The sequence below is a fragment of the Lithobates pipiens genome, unplaced genomic scaffold (genome assembly GCF_037356315.1).
Source record: "Lithobates pipiens isolate NorthernLeopardFrog02 unplaced genomic scaffold, aLitPip1_a1.2 Scaffold_19, whole genome shotgun sequence".
Taxonomy (NCBI): domain Eukaryota; kingdom Metazoa; phylum Chordata; class Amphibia; order Anura; family Ranidae; genus Lithobates; species Lithobates pipiens.
Window position 1 is genome coordinate 80,022,575 of NW_027507764.1, and position 22,649 is coordinate 80,045,223.

The following is a 22,649-nucleotide window of genomic DNA, read 5'->3' on the forward strand; positions in this document are numbered from 1 at the left end:
TTCACATACCATAGTTTGTAGACTCGATACGTATTTGCAAAATGTTATAACAGAAACTAAGAAAAATGTGTTTTGTTTATTTTTTATTCAATATTGTCGGTCTTTTCTTGGCTTATTTAGCAAAAAAATTATATTAAAACTCAGCAGTGATTGACTGATTTTCACACACACACACACACACACACACACACACACACACACACACACACACACACACACACACACACACACACACACACACACACACACACACACACACACACACACACACACACACACACACACACACACACACATATATTATTGGGATTTATTTATATATATATATATATATATATATATATATATATATATATATATATATATATATATATATATATATATATATATATATATATATATATATATATATATATATATATTATATTTTAGATTTAAAATGTTGTCATTTTCTGTCTATATAGCCAATAATAAACAACCCAGTGGTGATCAAATACCACCAAAGACAGCTCTATTGGTGTGAAAAGAAGAAAACTGCTTCAATTTCATTTGCAGTGTTGCATGACCATGCAATTGCCAGTTAAAGCAACACAGTGCTGAATAATAAAACATGCTTTGGTCATGAAGGGGGTAAAACCTTCCAGAGGTTACGTGGTTAAATCTGAATTTAGGGGACATTGAACATTTAGGGCTGGTTCAAAACCAGAATGCGGTGCAAACGTACTGCCTTTGCCATCTGCTGCGGGTGCCAATACATTGTTACACGGCACGCCAGGCACAGATCACAAATGCTGTGCATTTGTGCGCGTCAGATTGCATTGTATCGCAGTGTCATGCAATTAATGCAAGACTTTTCTCTAAAGTAGTGCATGCACTAATTTTTGTGCCTCTAGTGCGATTCGCACCCCATTCAAATCAATGGGCTGCCAGATCGCGGTGCAGGAAACTGCACAGGAATTGCACAGGAATGCGTTCCATGTTCCGGTGAGATTCTGGTGTGAACTGGCTGTTAAGCCCCATACACACTATCAGATTTTCTGCAGATTTTTTCCATCAGATTTACCAAAACCATATAATATGAGGTCAAACCTTAGGGGTTTCAATGTGTATGCAATCAGGCAGGCCCTTGTACTACATGGTTTTGGTAAACCTGAAGGAAAAAATCAGCAGACAATCTGATAGTGTGTATGGGGCTTTACCCTTCAGTGGTTACCTCCTCCCTACTGCAAGGGTTAGATAATTATTTTGCACAGGGGATGAAGAATAAAGTGATACACTTAACTTATCCATAGCTCCCAACTGTACCTGATTTCGAGGGACTGTCCCTGATTTGAAGCAATGTCCCTCTGTCCCTCATTCCTCATTTTGGTCTGATCTATATAGTTTTATATAAAATGCACTTTTTAGCTTTCAAAAAGTGTTTCCCAGTGCTAAACCTTTCATCCAATTTCTAAATTGCTGCAATTGTACATTTTAAAAGCCAATATAAAGGAATAGTAGTTGGGAAAAAAAATCCCTTGTGGATTTAATTAACCTTTTTTTGGTTAATTCTCCTTTAAGAGGGTGTGGCAGGGGGCGTGTCCTATGCCTACATACGTTTGTTAGCAGGTGTCCCTCATTCCCATCTCAAAATGTTGGAAGGTGTGCCTTATACGTCGCACAGGAAGGCTTCCTCAAGTTTGCAGCCACTTCCCCTTATTGCTGGACTGGTCGCTGCTCTCTGACATCATTCTGTACAGTGCAAGAGCAGCGACCGAGTATTGTATGGGAGGACACCGAGGCCCCGCAGCTCAGGATGTCAGACAGCAGAGAAGAGCACCGGCTGCCAGAGGAGGGAGGATTATTGTAAGTATATCACCTCATTCATCATCCCCTAGGCAAAACACGCAGTTAAAGTAGAACTAAAGGCAAACTTTTTTGGGGTTTTTTTTCTTATTTTTTTAATATAGATTAAGGGAGGGTTATAACTGCTGTCAGGTCTTTATTTCTATTTTTTTGCCATCTTTTCCCCCATAGGGGAGATTTCCTTTCACTTCCTGTCCTATAGGAAAAGGAAGTGAGAGAAAATCTTTCCAAAGTGAAGAAATCCCGGGGTGTCACCAGAATTTGTGTCCCCATTGCATTAGAAGATTTCCCGTCTGTTACTGTTCTGCTGGCAACAAAAATTTGGAATAAAATTTGGAAAAAAATAGAAAAAGGTGAATCTCCCAAACGGAGGCACAGACAGCAATAAAAAACCTGACAGGGTTCTAATCCATCTCCACTCTATCCAAAGCTAAATAAAAAGTTTTGTTTTTCCTTCAGTTATATTTATATCAGTTATATTTCACAAATCTTGCATGGGGGGGGGGGGGGTGGGTAAAATCATTTAAATCCTTTCTTATGTCACTTTTTATAATTTTACTGTATAAAGAAAAGTAACTTCATCCGATATCTGGATGTAGTCCAATTACTGCTGAATTTGCTGATTGAATTACGTAAAATATACATGTCACGGTTTATGTAGAAAAATAAATTCATTGTGGCCTAATGTTAATTCATTGGTTTATGCTCATTTCATTTTATATTTGCATGATGAAAATAAAAACCCGGAGTGAAGGAGTTAATCCCTGCTCTGTTAATGTATATTCTGTGTTTGTGTCCTGAAGGCCTCATAAAGAATAATCGTAAACCTCTTCTGCCTCCTATAGGTCAGTGTGGAAATAACCATCTTGAGTGCTCTCTCTGCCAGATTATTACAGCCTGAACAAAGCTTGTCTTAATCAAGATTCAGTTTACTAGAAGCAGAAGGTAAACCAAGATCAAGATAATGAAGAATAAATACCAAAGATACCAGCTATAGGTATATAAATACCTGTATAGATAGATACTTTTTTCTTTTATTAATTTTATTAGAGGAAAACTGTTCTATTTTAGATAGATTTACAGATAGATAGATAGATCTATCTATCTCACAATTATCTATCTATCTATCTATCTATCTATCTATCTATCTATCTATCTATCTATCTATCTGTAAATCTATCTATCTATCTAAAATAGAACAGTTTCCCTAAAATGTATCTAAATAAAGTTTATTTAAAAACCTGTATCTCTATCTTTTTATCTGTAGATAGATTTTTTTTTACATAAACTTTATTTGGATACATTTAAAGGAATGGTTCTGTTTTAGATAGATAGATAATTGTGAGATTTGCAGATAGATTATTTTGCAGATAGATAGATAGATAGATTAATCTATCTATCTATCTGTAAATCTATCTATCTATCTGTAAATCTATCTATCTATCTATCTATCTATCTATCTATCTATCTATCTATCTATCTATCTATCTATCTATCTATCTAAAATAGAACAGTTTCCCTAAAATGTATCTAAATAAAGTTTATTTAAAAAAAATGCATCTATCTATCTTTCTATCTGTAGATAGATAGATAGATAGATTTTTTTAATACACTTTATTTGGATACATTTAAAGGAATGGTTCTATTTTAGATAAATTGATAGATAGATAGATATATAGATAGATAGATAGATAATTGTGAGATTTGCAAATAGATTAATTTGCAAATAGATATATTTATTTATCTATCTGTAAATCTATCTATCTATCTATCTATCTATCTATCTATCTATCTATCTATCTATCTATCTATCTATCTAAAATAGAACAGTTTCCCTAAAATGTATCTAAATAAAGTTTATTTAAAAAAAATGTATCTATCTATCTTTCTATCTGTTTTTATAATTTGGATACATTTAAAGGAATGGTTCTATTTTAGATAAATGGATAGATAGATAGATAGATAGATAGATAGATAGATAGATAGATAGATAGATAGATAGATAGATAGATACATACATAGATAGATCGATAGATAGATTGATTGATTTACAGATTGATTGGTTTACAGATTGATAGATAGATGTTTTTAAAATAAACTTTTAGATACATTTTAGAAAAAGTGTTTTATGTTAGATAGATCGATTTACAGATAGATCATTTTTTTTTAAATAAACTTTATTTGGATACATTTAAGGGAATGGTTCTATGACAGATAGATAGATAATTTGCAGATAGATTAATGTACAGATAGATAGAAAAAAAGGATACATAAATACAAAGACAGAAATATATATATGTATATATGGACAGATATTATGAATAGATATATCTTTGCACATATCAGTAGTAAATGACAAGTGCTGGGTGTTTCAACAGATGTATCAATAGGGAACAGATGATGGTAACTGGAAAGGCAATAGATCTGGTAAAAAAAAGAACTGTTAAGGAGTTTTACAGGAGAGATGCCGATGAATTTCACATTAACAAAAAAATGATATGTAACAAAAAATGTGCAGGGAAAGACTACTGTGTATAAATTGTGTGTATTTGTGGAATCATTCATTTAGAGGGGCTTTTCTAGTATGCCTCCCTACCTTCTATTTACTTGATGAGACTGTACTGTTAGCAAAATGAATGAATATGATTAGTGAATGCGATGACGTTTACTTTAAATAGCCAGTCATTTGCTTGTGACCATGTGAACACCCTTTAATCACTGAGCTCCCTCACATTTACTTTTTTAAATGATTGGTCTCTAATTCTTAAAGCAATATTTAACCCAAAACGAAAAAAAAGTCATATATCGCAGCTTGCCAATCATTAGATGTAATGGCTGCATTTGTTTTCTTTTTTAGGGTTTTTTTCCCCTCTGTTTTCACCCGGTGATCTGGCCAGTAACACACGTCCTGTATAAGAGTGCCTCCACTCTGGATGAAGGAGCACAGAGGCACCATTGGACAGCAGCATTGTCATCTGTTTAAATCCAGTTGCTGTTTTTTCCCACTGCATCAGTTGGCAGTTGATTCTTTTTGTATACTACCTTTTTGGCAAAATACAATTTCTAATAAGGAAAAATGTATCAATCTCACAGAAACCAAAATCCAGTGCTGAAGAGAAGTTCAAATCTGGGTGAAAAGTGGGTCTTAAATGTCTGATGATGTTGTTGAGTAATCAGTATTGAAAAAAATGAAAAATATAGGATTTTTTTTTTTTTTTTACTCCCTTTGTGCACTTAGTGCATAAGGTAAAGTTGTGTTCATTTTGAATAATCAATGATGTGCAATAGAAATAAAAAAAAAAACCCAAAGAATTTTTGCTTGCTCATGATTAAAATAAACACAGCTTAACCCGATTCACCAAGATAGGAGAACATGCACTTTGCTTAGTGAACAGTTTTTACTCTTCTTGGTAAATCAGCTACAATCAGTTGCAGTGATCACATCTATACTGCAAATGATTATTTAAATGGTCAAAATCAGAGTGAATTTTATATGACACTGTAAGAGTAATTGTCAGATTGTCAGTGCATTTGCTCTGAAAACTCATGTTACTTTAATTAGTGAAATGCTGAAAGCCCATGAACTTTTTTTCTTGGCGATGCCACCCATTCCTATTATACCTCCTTTTACAGTTACAGACAGCGCTCTTTGCCCTGGAGCTGAAAACACAAAACTCTTCTCTGTGGAAACATATTATACCTCTTGCTGACTTAAATGTAGGCATTTGGAAACACATCATCAATAATTTCTATGCACTAGGAAAAAATTCTGTACTTCAAAGAACAGAATCAGAATAAGATAATGGTGAGTTTATGCTGCTTATTGCAAAGCAATATTTGTCTCACTTTATTATTATATTTATTCCTCATAATACACACAGTTACTACATGCATTGACTTTGAATCTGTACTACATTTTAACAAAAACAAATAAATACATTTGTAACTATCATTGGAAAAAGAAATAGCAAATAAAACAATAATAATATAGCAATATGCAATTGTTACACAAGTCATAATGTAATTGAATGTTATTAAAAATGACCTTTCTTTTTAAATCTGCAGCTCTGTATTTTGATGTAAAATTCAAGGCAATATGGCAACCTGGAGGCCTTCTGTACACAGTTATGCCCTGTAAACACGGTCAGACATTCCGACAACAAAATCCGTCAGATTTTTTCAGATGGATTTTGGCCCAAACTTGTCTTGCATACACACGGTCGCACAAAGTTGTCGGAAAATACGATCGTTCAGAACGAGGTGACGTAGAACATGTATGACGGGACTATGAAGAGGCCAGTAGCCAATAGCTTTCGTCTCGTAATTTATTCTGAGCGTGCGTGGCACTTTGTGCATCGGAATTGTCTACACACGATTGGAAAATTTTAGATCCAGATCTCAAACTTTGTGTGTCGGAAATTCCAACGGAAAAAGTCCAATGGAGCCCACACACGATCAAAATTTCCGACAACACAGTCCGATCGCACATTTTCCGTCGGAAAGTCTAACCGTGTGTGCAATGGCATTTCCTGCTTGTGTGATTGGCTCACTGAATTTTCCAGAAGTCATTATATATTATTTTAGGCATCCTCTGCAAAATAAATGCCACTTTTTGTCAGATATTTTGAAAAGGTTAAAGTGATACTGAAGTTTCTTTTTTTAGTTTCTTTGTTAAAAATAACAAACAAGTTATACTTACCTGCTTTGCTTAATGATTCTGCACAGAGCAGCCCAAATCCTCCTCTTCTTGGGCTCCTCTTAGGCTCTTCTGACCCCTCCTTCCTGTTGTCTCAGCCAATGAGGAGGGAGAGTCCAGAGCAGACAAGTCTAAGGTGCTGCATATTAGTGCCTCCTCATCAGTGCCCATCAGTGCAGCCTCATCAGTGCCCATCAGTGAAGGAGAAAACTTATTTCCAAAATCTTATAACAGAAATGAAGAAGACTTTCAGCTTTTATAATTTGTAGTGCAAAAATAAAAAACCCAGTGGTGTTAAAATACCACCAAAAGAAAGCTCTATTTGTGTGAACAAAATAATAAAAATTACATTTGCGTACAGTTTTACATGACTGCGCAATTGTCATTTAAAGTGTGACAGCGCTGAAAGTTGAAAATTGGCCTGGGCAGGAAGGGGGTAAAGGTGCTCAGTATTGAAGTGGTTAATTACTACAAAAGGGATGCTGATACTGTAACCTTCCTCAGAGGAACATTGCAAGTTCATCAGCTGATTAATAATGATAAAGATTCTTTGTGCACATAAAAAACAAAACAAAAAAAAAACAATTCTTTCTGCAAAGACGAAACAGGTAGGACTATAATCTTTTTTAATATCCCTGCAATGTACATTGACCATCCAGAGGGAATAGTTTTTTTTTTCTCAACAAAAGTGGAGTTACTCTTTAAATTGTTTTACGTTGGTAATATTCTGCAGCATCCAAAGCTGCGTCAATGATTTGCAGTCTCTCAGTTCATTTTACAACATTGTGATCTTGTCACACATGTGACATTTCCAGTTATAAGTCTTAATTTTTTATACACCTTAGATTGTATGTTCCCTGAGGGCAGGGGCTGATGTGAATGTACAACAATTACATTATTGCTGCATACATTGAAGGTGCTATGTAAGTACCTGAAATAAATATAGAAGTCATTCTTTTTATTAACAAATTTATTTTTCTATGTGCCACCCAATGGCCTAATTTGTGTGCTGCCAGTCTGAGAATCATAGTTTTTTTTTCTCTGATGTCCTGTTTATGAGATACCTGTCCCCTTTCATTAACCCTGTTTGGGGAAACAGTTGACTTGGCAAGTTGGAAAACATGTCCCAATTACTATTGCTGTTTCCCAAGTTAAGTGGAACCAGCATTTCCTAATGCTGCTCAACTTCTTTCCCTTCCTGGCTCTGACAACATGGACAAGAACATTTGGCCAAGCATAGCATTCCTGTTCATGGAGATGTTGGTGCAATCCCACTGCCTTAGGTTTGTTCATGCATGACTAATTGCTCCTAAAAGTCTATGGGCATGCTTAGTCTCTTACATGAGACCTGGGTTGGTGACATTTATAGATCTGATAAAACAGTCCTGATCTATGACAAAGGGTGCAATGGGTAGATTTGGCCTAATATTTGGCACTGTAGCTCCTGGCATAGAACTGGTAATGTTCAGCGACAATGCTTGCAGTACTGGTTTGGAAGGTCCATCATTTCAACAGTGTTGGGTTAAATTTAATGGTTAGGGTTTTCATGTTTAGGTTAAGGACTAATAAAAGTTAAAGGGGTTGTAAAGGTAATTTTTTTATTTTCTACATAGGTTCCTTTAAGCTAGTGCATTGTTGGTTCACTTACCTTTTCCTTTGATTTCCCTTCTAAATGTTTTTTTGCTTTGTCTGAATATCTCACTTCCTGTTTCTCCTCAGTAAACTTCTCACCATCATCCGAGCTGGTGGTTAGTCAGCCAGAACAGCTTAATGAACAGTTTACTGAGGAGGAACAGGAAGTGAGAAATTCAGACAAAGAAAACAAAGAAAAAAAAACATTTAGAAGGGAAATCGAAGGAAAAGATAAGTGAACCAACAATGCACTACCTTAAAGGAACCTATGTAGAAAATAAAAAATTTACCTTTACAACCCCTTTAAGTAGTTAGTTTAAGCAATGGTTCACATTTCAGCGATTTGGCATTGCATGCCAAATCAGCGGCTATTGCCAGCAATGGCACCATTTGCGGCGCCGCACCGATTCACAAAAGTAGTTTCTGTACTACTTTTGGCGACTTCGAGGTGCGATTTCAATAGACCTCTGTGCAGAAATCCACACAGATGTCTCTGAAATTGCCCCTGAAGTCGGAACTGACATTCGGGAACGGAATCGCGCGAGTTCAGCTGAAGTTGTACGATTTCATTCCCGCTGTCAGTGTGAACCTAGGCTAAGGGTTATTGGGGGGTAAAATGTTAAAGCATAACTTCATCCAAAAGGGGAATTTATGCTTGTCTGCCTTCCCACCTCCTCTTTAAGTTTTGGCACATCTTTTTTTTTGGGTGGGAGTGAGAACCTGGTTTTGACAGGTACCTGCTCCCACTTCTGGTCAGATCGCTGTGGTGATCTGAGCAGAAGTTTGGCCCCCTCCTTCACCCACATTCTTCTGGGACACATCACAGGTCCCAGAAGGCTGTGGGACCATGCACAAATGCAAATGCGCAATGGGAAGTTGGCTGTGACTGCTTGTGGCTTTACAGTCAGCTTCCCATTACACATGCTCGAGCCAAGCAAGTTCAACCCTCCCCTTCCTTCCCCCGCAGCCTTCTGGGACATGTCACAGATCCCAGAAAGATGCGGGACTATTCACAAACCACAGTGCAGCTCACACACTTGTAGTTGGAAGCCGGCTGGAAAAGTAAGCATGCTGACGCCTGGACCTAAAGTTGGCCATAGAGCCGGCTCGCACAAAGGGAAGAATAGTTCTCCAAGTAGTCACTAAGTGGCACACTTCAGTTGAATAAAAAACACTTCTTTAAAAAAAAAAAAGACAGCATTGTCTATTAGCAGGGAAAGCAGCTGTGCAATCACCCATACTTCCATTCTCTCATGTAGAACTAGATAGCACCACAGTTGAAGCTCTTCTGGTAAACACAGGACCTCAGCCAAGGTATCCACTTATAACCAGATAGTCTTTTGTAGATACCGCTTCATACATAGTTAGACTCAGTTCTCATGAGCATCAACATTGCATAAACTGTAGCTGTATGTTGTTAGGGGTCAGTCTGTGAGTAGAGTTGTCTGAAAGCCTCCTAATAAGTATAGGGACAGACTATCCAAGGACAGACAAAATCCTCTTCTATGAAGGGAGGACGTAAGCAGACTATCAATCCTCAGGTGAGGTGGGTATGCTGATATAGATTGGACCTGCAGCTAGGAATGCACTCCTATAGGTGATGGGTGTAAAGGGAAGATGCTATAGACAAATCAAAAAGGTCTCACCACCTATGTCTCACATCCAGTTTGTTTTTCACTTCCGTAAATCCCATTCTATAGTGCCCCTCGGGTCCACCAAGTGCTAAACAAAGACTTTTGCCGCAATCCAGGTTGAGTCTCACTACCACTTCAGTGTCCGTTCTGGCCCACTGGCTGTGATCCCGCCAGAGACCTCACGTACATGATGACACGTTTCACCAATCAATGAAGAGCCAGCTCAGGTGAGGACAGCACTGGATCCCTGGACAGGTAAGTGTCCTATTATGAAAAGTCAGCAGCTACAGGATTTGTAGCTGCTGACTTAGAATTGTTTGTTTTCAGGGTGAGGATTCTTTTTAAGGAATAATTAAGAGGGTTGGTTCATTTTTGGAGTTTGTGTGAGGTGAGGGTTAAAGGAAATCTATAATAAGAAAAACATGGAGGCTGTGCTTGCTTTTCTTCTGTAATTACTAGTTTCCTGGCTGCCATGCTGACCCTCTGGCTTCAATACTTTGAGTTAAGGATCCAAAACAAGTCTGATCAGGATTTCTGACATAACTTTGAATTTCCTGATTTGAATAATTGTTTCAGGACCCCTGTGGAACACATACCACTGGTGGATACCCAGGGGTCAACACCCACCAATCAGATTTACAATTCACAAAAATTGACCCTTTCATTTCTTCTAGTTCTTATGTATGAAGGCCCTAATTTCTAAGTGGTGGTATTCAAAGATACTGTACTTAGACTCTAAGGGGTAGGTTTGCTAAAGGCGAATAGACTGTTCAATTTGCAAGGGATTTTTTCCCCTAGAGCTCAGAGAATGTGGTGAAATTCAATTTGCAAACATTACTCAATCATGCGCGAGGATATCACATTTTGTGGGTTTAAGTGCACTTTAAAATCCAAGATTCTACAGAAACACAACCTACCTTTACCTAAAGGGTGTGTCTATCATCATTAGAAATTGTCATTAGAAATGTCATTAGTCAATCGTCATTAGAAATTGCGTAGCTATGGCAGGCTGCACATATTTTGAATATGTAGTCTCAGTACAACGCTGTGCAGTTAGAGGTGACCTCCTGTACCATGTTAAATATTTAGTAATCAATACAAATTAAATTCTATATGTGAACTTTTACATTAGATATTGTGATATCAGTATTCTAAATGTAAAACTTTATTTGTGTCTACAAATTTCTATTTTTGACAATGTCTTTGCACAAAATGTTGGGTGGATTGTTCAAGTTCTGATGTAGTATAAGTACTTACGTATATACTGAATTAAGTTAGCTAACAGGATTCAATTTTATAAAGAATAATGATAAAATCTGAAGCATCATTGATTATATATATTTTTTAATGTTTCTGAAGGGATTTGCAAGTAAGGTACCATGGTTTGGGAAGCAAGGCCATCAAAATTTATGATTTGTATTTCCCAATTTGTAAGCAGATCTAGTCGTTGCTGATAAATTTCTCTGGGCCTCAGTGCAGCCCTCTATAGACAGGACCCTTTCAATGCACTTGGCCTTTAGCCTTCCGCATTTTTCTGAGCTGCTTGAAATTAAAAGAAAAAATCTCGGAGGTACATTATCCCATATATCGCGACTAATAACGCTAGCCTAAAAAATTATTGGAAAGAACAAAATTGTAAGATTTCACTAATCTGCCAGGCTTGCTATGACCAATACAACTTTATTTCATCCAGTTTTTAAATCATCCTTTATATTTTGACAATGCAAACTGACCCATTCAATTGTACTTAAGTAAGGCAGTCTTTTATGTAGACGTTATAGAGGTTTCCATAGAGCCCTCACAATCCTGTCACTCCTAAAAAGGTCGTGTGAGAGGAAATGCCGTAAAAACTTGAGTAAAATCCATAAAAAGGTTCTTTGTCAGACAGCTAAGACACTTGTCCTGATTTTACTGGCTCATTGACTACTTTATTAACTTAGCCTTCAACTTTGCACCCTTTCAAACACCTGCTCTATTTCTTGCAACTGGATGACCCAGCCCTGTGTTGTAAAACTGACTTATCTCTGTTTCCCTGTTGTGTGACTGAAAATTTATCTTGACAGATTTAGCCTGACATCAGGAATTTTAAGTCTTTTGTACAGACCGTGTCTGATAACATAACAGAAAATACTGTGATCTGATTAGATGCATGGAAGATGGTGAAATGTGGGAAACACTGAACAGAGTCACTAGCTGTAGTTTATTTTAATGTATTCATGTTAACACCTGATCATTTTCTAATCAAAACATGCAATTTACATACTGTATATAACATTGAACATTGTATAGGTGAAGGATACTTATTTTTCTGCATGAAATAGATATTTAACCAAGGGAAATCTTTGTATTATATGAATTGTTATTTTATCTCCTTTGGAAAGAGATCTTTTTCCTGCGGTCCTCAATAGACATTTCATAGAAACTCACTTGTCAGGTAGTGATTCTTTAACCGCTAGAGATCCGCGCTATAGCCGAATGACAGCTACAGCGCGGACCTGCTTTCCCAGGACAACGTCTATTGACGTCGTCCCATGCACGAGCGGCCTGCGCGCCCCCTGAGGGGCGCGCGCCGCTCTCTGTCATCAGCGAGTCTATGAGACTCGCCTGATCACAGATCAGAGTAAGGGGTCAATCCTGACTCCTTACCACACGATCAGCTGTCAGCCAATGACAGCTGATCATGTGATGACAACAGAGCCGGTAATCGGCTATTTTTCAGCGCGAGGAGGGAAAAAAAGCCAATCACCGGCGGCCGTGAGAGGGACTTCAGTCCCGATCATGGCGAGCTGGCGCCAGCTCATCAGTGCCCACCTGCCCCCTGCCAGTGCCACCTAAGGAAAGGCAAAAGTGCCACCCATCAGTGCCACCCATTAGTGCCCATAATGCCACCCATTAGTTCCCACAGTGCCACCTATCAGTGCCCACAATCTGCCTCAACAACAGTGCTGCACCTCAGTGCCACATATCCATGCCCATCAGTGTCATCTACCAGTGCCCATCAGTGCCCATCAATGCTGCCCATCAGTGCCCAGCAGTGCCACCTATCAGAGCCACCTATCAGTGCCACCTATCAGTGCCCATCAGTCTCATCTATCAGTGGTACCTATCAGTGCCCATTAGTGCCACTCATCCGTGCCACCCATCAGTGCCATCTTATCTGTGCCCATCTTTGCCCATCAGTGCCGCCTTATCTGTGCCCATCAGTACTACCTTATCTGTGCCTATTGGTGCCACCTTATCTATGCCTATCGGTGCCACCTTAACTGTGCCTATCAGTGCCCACCAGTGCAGCCTATCAGTGCCCACCAGTGCCACCTCATCAGTGCATTTCAATGAAGGAGAAAAATGACCTGTTTGCAAAATTTTATAACAAACTATTAAACATGATTTTTTATTTATTTTTTATTTTGCATCTTTGTTTGTTTGTTTGTTTAGCAAAAAATAAAACTCCTAGCTGTAATTAAATACCACCAAAAGAAAGCTCCATTTGTGGGAAAAAAATGATAAAAATTTCATTTGGGTACAGTGTTGTTTTCCCGCGCAATTGTCATTCAAAGTGCATCAGCGTTGAAAGCTGAAAATTGGTCTGGGCAGGAGGGGGGTTTAAGTGCCCAGTAAGCAAGTGGTTAAAGCCCATCTCCAAGAAAGAAAATTTCCCCCCATACTGGTTACTTTCATTATGGCTGAGCAATTTTCAGGTACAATCAATGCTGTACCACACTGGGTTTACAAGAGATTGGTATCTTATACATGGACTTCATATTTTTGAAAGAGCTGCAAAGTCCAAGGTATACATCTCATTATATTACAAATGTTGCTAACTTAAAGTGTGCATTTCATTATAATTAGGTAAAAGACTGTATATTTAACAATAATGCATGGTGCCTAAGGGAATACGCATAGCAGGGCTCGAGTTCTGCGGGAACGCGTGGGAACGGCGCCCTGCACTTTTTCCACAGCAGGAACGCCGTTCCCTTTGCAGGAGTAGAGCCACCCGAGGGTCTAGCACAGGCATCACTAAATGGCAGACCGCGGGCCAAGTCCGGACCTCGTTAATGATCTCTGCAGCCCCGCCGCGGGCACGCCATTTAAGATTTGCTTTTTTGTCTTCAGCTGCCCCTGCCTGCTAGCTGTGTTGTCTTCACAGAGCTGACATCGGAAGAGCAGCACAGCGATGCACGGGGGGCAGGGGCTGGCCCAGTTAACTGATTGGTTAATAGAACCGCTCTGCGTTCTATTAACCAATCAGTTAACTGGGGCAGGTCCCGCCCTCTGTCCATCCCTTTGCTGCACTTCCGATGTCAGCTCTGTGCCTCCAATGTCATCTGCTGTGTTCTGTGTAAGGTAAGACAGGGAAGAGGGCACTGTTATGAAGGACGGAGGGGGAAAGTATCAGAAACTGAAGGGAATGAGGAGGGATGATATAAAAGGGAGGCAGGGCAGGAATGTGAAGGGGGTTCTACAAAGGGGGTGAGGACAGAAATGTAAAGGGGGTGCCATAAAGGGGGTGAGTAAAGGAATGTGAAGGGGGTTCTATAAAGGGGGTGAGGACAGGAATGTGAAGAAGAGTGCTATAAAGGGGGTGAGGACAGGAATGTGAAGAAGGGTGCTATAAAGGGGGTGAGGACAGGAATGTGAAGAAGGGTGCTATAAAGGGGCTGAGGACAGGTTTACATTTTAAAACTGGCTACTTGGTCATCTTCTGTAGTATGTTACATTCAAAGTCTGGTCATCTCCTGTAGTCGCATTCGCAGTCTGGGCCTCTCCTGTAGTATGTCGCATTCGCAGTCTGGTCATCTCCTGTAGTCGCATTCGCAGTCTGGTCATCTCCTGTAGTATATCGCATTTGCAGTTTGGTCATCTCCTGTAGTCGCATTCACAGTCTGGTCATCTCCTGTAGTCGCATTCGCAGTCTGGTCATCTCCTGTAGTATATCGCATTTGCAGTTTGGTCATCTCCTGTAGTCGCATTCACAGTCTGGTCATCTCCTGTAGTCGCATTCGCAGTCTGGTCATCTCCTGTAGTATGTCACATTCGCAGTCTGGTCATCTCCTGTAGTATATCGCATTTGCAGTTTGGTCATCTCCTGTAGTCGCATTCACAGTCTGGTCATCTCCTGTAGTCGCATTCGCAGTCTGGTCATCTCCTGTAGTATGTCGCATTCGCAGTCTGGTCATCTCCTGTAGTATGTCGCATTCGCAGTCTGGTCATCTCCTGTAGTCGCATTCACAGTCTGGTCATCTCCTGTAGCATGTCGCTGTATTTTCTGTGAAATATATATATCCATATGAGCGTATCATTTTTTTTTTTTTTTTGGTGGGGGAGTGGATCTTGGGTGGGAGTTCTTACACTTTTTTCCCCAGGACTTGACCCCTGGCGCATAGGGTAAAAAAAGTGTAAGGGGAGCACTGTAACCTGCCAAACCTAACAAATCTGTGTCCATGTTTCTGTGGAAGATTTATGCTTTGCTTACTGAATCACTACAGGAACAGGGATGTTATACAATTCAGAAATAAGAAGTACAATTCTATGACACAGGGTGGTGTTCTCTGGACTCTTGCAGGAGTGGATTAAAAAAAAAATCAAAATGGAACAGAGGGAATCTTTTGATTCATTTGTGGTGCCGGGATAGCATTAGTGGCTTAGTTTCACTTATGGCTAATTTACACCCTAAAGCCCCATACACACTATCAGATTTTCTGCTGATTTTTTCCTTCAGATTTACCAAAACCATGTAGTGCAAGGGCCTGCAGGATTGCATACAAATTGAAACTCCTAAGGTATGACCTCATATTATATGGTTTTGACAAGGAAAAAAAATCAGCAGAAAATCTTATAGTGTGTATGGGGCTAAATGCTTCTGATAATGGTAGTTCTAGCAATATCCTTTCTTCCCTCTCTTCACCCCTCTACTTACTTTTTTCTTCCTTTTTTCCCCCATCTCTTTTCCCTCCTTTTCTCCTGTTCTTTTCTGTCTCTCTTTCCTCCTTCTTTTCTCCTTCTTTTACCTCCTCCCTTTCTCCCTCTCCCATCTCCTTTTCTCTCTTTTACCGTTCTTCTCTCCTTCTGTTCTCCCTATCTTATCTCCTTCTTTTTCCCATCTGTTACCTCCTTCTTTTCTCTGTCTCTTATCTCCATCTTTTCTCTGTATCTTATCTCCTTCTTTTCTCCCTCTCTTCCCGCTGTCTTTTCTCCCTCTTTTCCCTCCGTCTTTTCTCCCTTTCTCACCTCTTTCTTTTCTCTCTCTATTACCTCCTTCTTTTCTTTCTCTATTACCACTTTATTTTCTCTCTCTATTACCTCATTCTTTTCTTTCTCTATTACCACTTTCTTTTCTCTCTCTTTTACCTCCTTCTTTTCTCTCTCTTTTACCTCGTTCTTTTCTCCATATTTTACCTTGTTCTTTTCTCCCTCACCTCCTTCTTTTCTCTCTCTTTTACCTCCTTCTTTTCTCTCTCTCTTACTTCATTTTCTCAATTTCTTACCTCTTTCTTCTCTCGCTCTCTCTATTACCTCCATCTTTTCTCCCTATTTTACGACATTCTTTCCCCCCCTCTCTTACCTCCATCTTTCCTTCCTCTCTTATCTAATTTTTTCTCCCTCTCTTTCCTTTTCTTTTTCTCTCCCTTCTTATTTATTTTAACTACTTCTGTATTTTTCTGCTTTTGCAGATTACAATAAATTGTCACTGTTTGTCTGATGTATGAGTATACAGATGCATCTTAAATATATCTTAATCCTAACTTTTGCTAAAAACACCCTTCAATCCTATAAGCTTAACTGCTCCCTATTCCCTGCACTAAGCCTCCTTCCTTCCTCCCCAGCTGCACTGGATACCCTCGGTATATTGCCTCAGTGCAGTGGGGACTAAGGCATAGCCATTACTAAAGATCGTTTTATAAGAATAGGCCTAAAACTAAAAAATACAAATAAAACCTTTTTTGCAAACCTACCTCATTCTACACAAGGAGTCAATCTACACTCATAGTTATAGCTGGGAAATACTGCTTATTTGTTGCCCATGTATTCTCAAGACTGCCTAGGTATTGCTACAATTTCTCAGTTGTTCATGTATTGTCACAGTCACTGCCCATATATTGTCCATGGATTGTCAAAATTGCTCATTTGTTTCTGTGGATTGTCAAGCTTGCCTATGGATGGTCATGATTGCTCATTTGTTTCCCACATATTTTCAAGATTGCCCATGGATTGTTGAGTATTTTTCTAAATGCCAATTTGCTTCCCATGGATTGTCACGATTGCCCATTTGTTGCATATGTATTGTCATGATTGTTAGAATTGCCAGTGTTTTAACTGCATTTATTTCCCACATATTATCACAATTGCTAGTATGTGGCCTGTGCTTTGCTTGTGTATTACCAAAGTGTAGTACAATGCTATGTGTGTGCGATACTCAATGATTTTTGTTTTGGAGGCAATATTGCTTTAACTGATCCACCCACAGGGCCATTATCAAAGCTTACCCCTGAAATACTAATATCTGGGCCCTGCCCAAAGATTATAACACTCTACAATGGATCCTCCATCCACACTGAAGATCAGATTAACATAAATGTAAGATTTCCAAGGTACACTAATGGCGTGCATTCTCTGTTCAAAGGCATTCCATGGCAAAATAATTTTAACTTTGAAATGTACATTGTTTTAAATAAAATGTACATATATATATATATATATATATATATATATATATATATATATATATATATATATATATATATATATATATTTCATTCCACTGTAGTTTTATTACAGGACATTACCACTCCATATATGGAAACATACAAAAAAAAACAGCACGTACACTTGAAATACATAATAGCCCACACATATACAGTCTGATATTTTATAATAAAGCCAGTTCTATCAAATAACATATATGAGCAGTGTCTGGAAATCTGGAAAATCCATAGATCATCACAGTCGGTTTTCAGTTACATTTGTCTTGATTACCATTAAAGAGATCTTGAGAGTAATTACTGGGCGAAAGCTGTGTCCTCGAGCACTTCGATCCAGCAAAGTAAATGAAAGGGACCCTTCTACTGGTGCTTCTCATTTCCATCCATTAACCTTACTTAATATGGAGAGGTGTGTCAGGAGCAGCACGTCAATGGCTTCAAAAAATACATGCCTCTCTAGGTGGCCAGTCAATACCACTCAAAAAAATATCTAACCTTATGGCTACCTAAAGTCAAAACGTTGCCACCTGTCTCTTGTCCTTTTATCTGCTGTCAGGAAATATATAATCAATTCTTAAATTAAAAACCTTAAATTAAAGCAAGCCATGCACTTTCTATCCTGATTGTACCAAAGACTGTGTAGAATATGTACTGCAAGAGCCTATAAAGTACCCATTGTACTTGGAGATTAATTAATTCGTTGTTTACTTTGGCCTTCACACTATAAGTTATTAATAATTAGCTAAGGAGGGTTTGGACACAAGTTCAAACCCATCTGAGGTATCCCACCAGGAAGCTGTCAAAGCTGACAACCAATCATAGGTGACAGAGGCATTCCCTGGCCCACAGCCATATGTATACAATGGGCGTGCATATGTGCGGTGGCAGAGAAGGGAATGCCTCCTCCATCTATGATTGGATGATGTCTTTGACAGCTTCCAGGTTGGATAGCTCCGGTGGGTTCAGACTTGCTGAGCCCATCTGTATAAATGATGTGTGATACATGAGCCATTTTTTCTTTTAATTGAATAAAAAAGGTTTAGAAATATTATCAGCTTTTAGTTGCTCTCTGTGTTGCTGTTGGCAAGATGATTGTTGCTGTAATGGTAATTGTGTTCTCTTGCTTAAAGCTTTTGGCATCTTCTTTATGCTGGGTGGCCCTTTCTGATGCAGACTGCACTACTAGACTGTGAATGAAGGATGCTGTGGCCATGCTCCAAGACACCCCATACTCACAGCTCAATCTTCTGCTTTAAGTGAGACTGAGGTTATTCAGTCCATAAGACTGAGGACATCTTGTTACTACAGGGGACAACTTTAGACTGAAGGTAAATATTGCAGCTAGGGAAAACTTAAAAAAAAATAAAAAATTAAGGTGGGATTAGGCTTTAATGATTTTTAATGAGTAGAAGACCTAACTATATTTTTTCCTGAGCAGCAAAATGAAGAATAGTTTCTAAAGTTGGCCCTAGATTGATTGAAATTGTCCAGTTCAGCGGGGACTGGCTATTCCCATTTCAGGGAAGTCAATCTCAATCGGCCTTGTTATAAAATTTTCAGTCAACGCTGCAACCAGCAGCTGCAGCACTGATCAATGTATTCCGACAACTGAGGAGTCCCTGCTGTCAGAATACAATATCACAGCGGGGAGGATTCCTCCATCTCGCTCACGTGTGTCAATGGGGGAATCGGTTTAGTTTTTTTTTTAAAGCCCACTGGCTGATCGAAAAAACTGATCCATGTATGGCCAGCCTTAGGCTTCATTCATACGGGTGTACTTAAGCATAGTAGATTTAGGCTTAGATATATTTAAACTGGACTTCCACTTTAAATGTATACTTATGCAAGGGCCGTGTTTGCCCACATGGGGATGCACATTTGTTCCATGCATCCCTGTGCAGGCAGTTCCATTCATGTAACTCAGCTTCTGATGACGTCATTTGTAATGACGAAACATGTCAAGCTAGGATGCATGGTGTGCTGGATCAAGCACAGCACAACCCTTTTTAGCAGGGGAGGTAATCTGATCCTTCTCTTTTCACAGTTTCACTGTCACATACAGGTCTCCTCCGCATCCCTCACTCCATGACTTGACAACAAAAGGAGAAGCAACACTTGAAAAACTTAAACCAGATCCACAGCCACGTAAACAGACCCTTTTTTGGTACCGTTTCCTGGGTCTGTTTATTGGGCTGTGGATTGGGTTTAAGTTTTTGGCTTCTTGCCATATGATCTTTGGGCGAATTTAAAGGTACATACCTTTCCTTTGTATCACCTAACACTTATACAGACCTCTTTGCTCTTTAGTCCTAGATTTACAAACATAGAAGCCTTTCAGCTTGTCACTTGCCCTGTTTGCTCCTCCTGTGGCCTATCACACTATAGCCCCTCTGTGGATTATATGGATAAAAAACCTCTTCCACCTCCTTCTGCTTAGTTTGGACCTTAACCCCTCCGTCTAAGGAATGGTCTTTTTAGATCAGTGTTTAATTTTGAAATTTGGAAGATGCCCTTCATCAATTTTCCTACCTAGTTTGGCATACTATTAAGATGTACTTTGTTGATGTTGTAAAAACTTCCATATCATTATGAATGAACATATCACCCATTTGATGTACCTCTGCTATATATACTGTTTATCTGTACACATATTTATTTATGTATTTGATTTATTTGCTCAGGTATGGTAACACATATCTCCAGAAGAAGCCGCTTAAATGGCGAAACATGTCGGGATTGCTGCACCATAATAAGCAATTATAACCAATTTGGAATGCGGATTCCAAACATGAAATTATCCTTTTACTATTTTCCTAATCTTTTTATGTGTCTTTTAATACATATTAATAAATTGATTGATTGTTATTATATGTTGTGACCCAAGATATTTGGCACCTAAAACAATAACAGTTCTTCTTGAGACCATTTATTTGTATCCTGTCTAACTTTAAATTCTGTCTGTAAAGGTGAACTAACACTTTAAACAAATAAATTTAATAATGCATTCATGATTCCAGAGCTGCATCAATTTATGCCTTTTATCTCTACTTGAAGCTCAGCTTTATTATAAGAAGAGGGCTGGTTTCTAATGAATATAAAGAGCGTCCTTCTCAGCTGCTGAGTGCCTTTGGGTGGTTTTTGTTCTTCAAATCAATACAAGAGTGTGAAAACCAATAAAAACATGTGAAGTGCACTAAACCATAACAACTAATCTGAATTATATTTGTCTCAACCCTGGTATGATTTCTGACCGGTTTCTAAAGACTTCTGCTCACTGACCGACACAATCACTGCTGCCATTGACTTATTAATGAAGCCGCCATGTCTATTAGCTCAGGTTCTGATCCTTCCTTCTTTTGAACTGCTAATGTGATGCAGGCTTATTAGACCACACCCGGCATGTGGAAGGCTCTCCGCTGTCTGCTCCTGTGATGAATTACTTGGCATCATAGCTAAGAATGCACAGGTGGCAGCCTTGCCTATTTTATTTGGGAGATAAAACGCTACACCCATCTTCACAAGTTATTTTTCAATACAAATGAATCTAGACTTAAAGGGTAACTCTACTTTTGTGGGGGGAATATTAGCATATATAAAAAAAAATAATATAGCATATACAATGCTACATAAGGCATATAGTAAGTGAACGTTATTGAAAATGACCTCTTAAATTTCCAATTAAAAATTCCTTTTGAATCTGCAGCCCTGTAATTTTCTGTAAATTCCAATGCATCATGGCAACCTGGAGGCCTTCTGTACATAGATGGTGTACAGAACTTCCCAAGAAATATCATTTCCTATTTGTGTGATTGGCTCACTGATTTATCCAGAAATCTGCACTAAGATCCAAGTCAGGCATTCTCTGCAACAAAATGTCATTTTTGGTGAGATGCTCCCAAAGGGTTAATTACTTCTAAAAGGATGCAGACCCTGCAGCTTTCCTCATTAGGACACTGTAAATGCATCAGCTGAAGCTGATCTGTGTGTGCGTGTGGTGGTCAATGGATGTCCTCTTGCACCTACCAATCATCAAGCAGAGACAGAACGGAGCTCTGCCTATGTAAATAAGGCAGAGCTCCATTCTGACAGGGGGAAAGTGGTAGATTTTGTTTCCGTGCCAAGCAGGGAATAAAATCTATCACTTATTTAGTAAAAGCAGCACATAGTTTACACAAAAAACTTGGCTAGGCCCACTTTGATTTTCCTAGATGTTTAACCCTCTCCCAGCCAGTGTCATTAGTACAGTGACCGTGCACATTTTTAGCACTGATCACTGTATTAAAGTCAATGGTTCCCATAAAGTGCCAAAAGTGTCAGTTAGTGCCAGACTGTTTTCTGCACTATTGCAATCTCGCTATAAGTCGCTGACCACTGTCATAACTAGTATAAAAATAAAAATAAAAAAATAAAAATCACACTATATATACCATAGTTTGTAGATGCTATACCTTTTGTGCAAACCAGTCAATATACGCTTATTGGGACTTTTTTTTTACCAAAAATATGTAGCAGAATATATATTGGCCTAAAATTATGAAGAAATTATATTTTAATTTTTTTTTAACTTGATTAGTTTTATAGCAGAAATTAAAAAACATTGTTTATTTTTTCAAAATTGTCAGCCTTTTTTTGTTTATAGTGCAAATAATAAAAAAACACAGTGGTGATCAACTACCACCAAAAATAAAGCTCTGTTTGTGGGAAAAAATTACATCAATTTTATTTGGGTACAGCATTGCATGACAGCGCAATTGTCAGTTAAAATAACGCGGTGTCATATCACAAAAATGGCCTGGTCATGAAGGGGGGTAAATCTTCCAGAGATCAAGTGGTTAAATCAAAATACAAAGTGTTATTTTTTTTTCAGAACAGAAAAAGGTAGGAATCTGCAACAAAATTTGTTAAAATCCTTGCAATGTACATTGATTACCCAGATGGGATTGTTTTTTTAATCAAAAAAAGTGCAGTTACTTTGTAGCCTCCCTGGCGGTATGATTATTTCAGATTTTTGCGTCTCAAAGTGGTACAATTGTTTTGCATAGAAATTTGGCGTTTTATATTGTAGGCCTGTAATTCTTATCAATAACACACTTAAATCTGTCCAAACCAGAGTCTAGTAGATATTCTGGGTATGATGAAGTT

The 22,649-nt window shown here is 38.5% G+C and overlaps 1 long non-coding RNA gene across 3 annotated transcripts; it reads left to right on the plus strand.

Annotated features, from left to right (window-relative positions):
• The first annotated feature begins 1,577 nt into the window (after positions 1-1,577).
• On the plus strand, positions 1,578-20,868 carry LOC143996110 (uncharacterized). Of its 3 annotated transcripts, none has more exons than XR_013277506.1 (5): positions 1,578-1,845; positions 2,691-2,842; positions 4,703-5,650; positions 18,638-18,835; positions 20,189-20,868. It is a non-coding gene; the product is annotated as an uncharacterized LOC143996110 (long non-coding RNA). The 3 variants fall into 3 exon arrangements; XR_013277508.1 differs by having other exon boundaries at positions 2,691-2,790; positions 5,479-5,650; positions 20,189-20,862; XR_013277507.1 differs by having other exon boundaries at positions 5,479-5,650; positions 20,189-20,861.
• Positions 20,869-22,649: the final 1,781 nt, after the last annotated feature.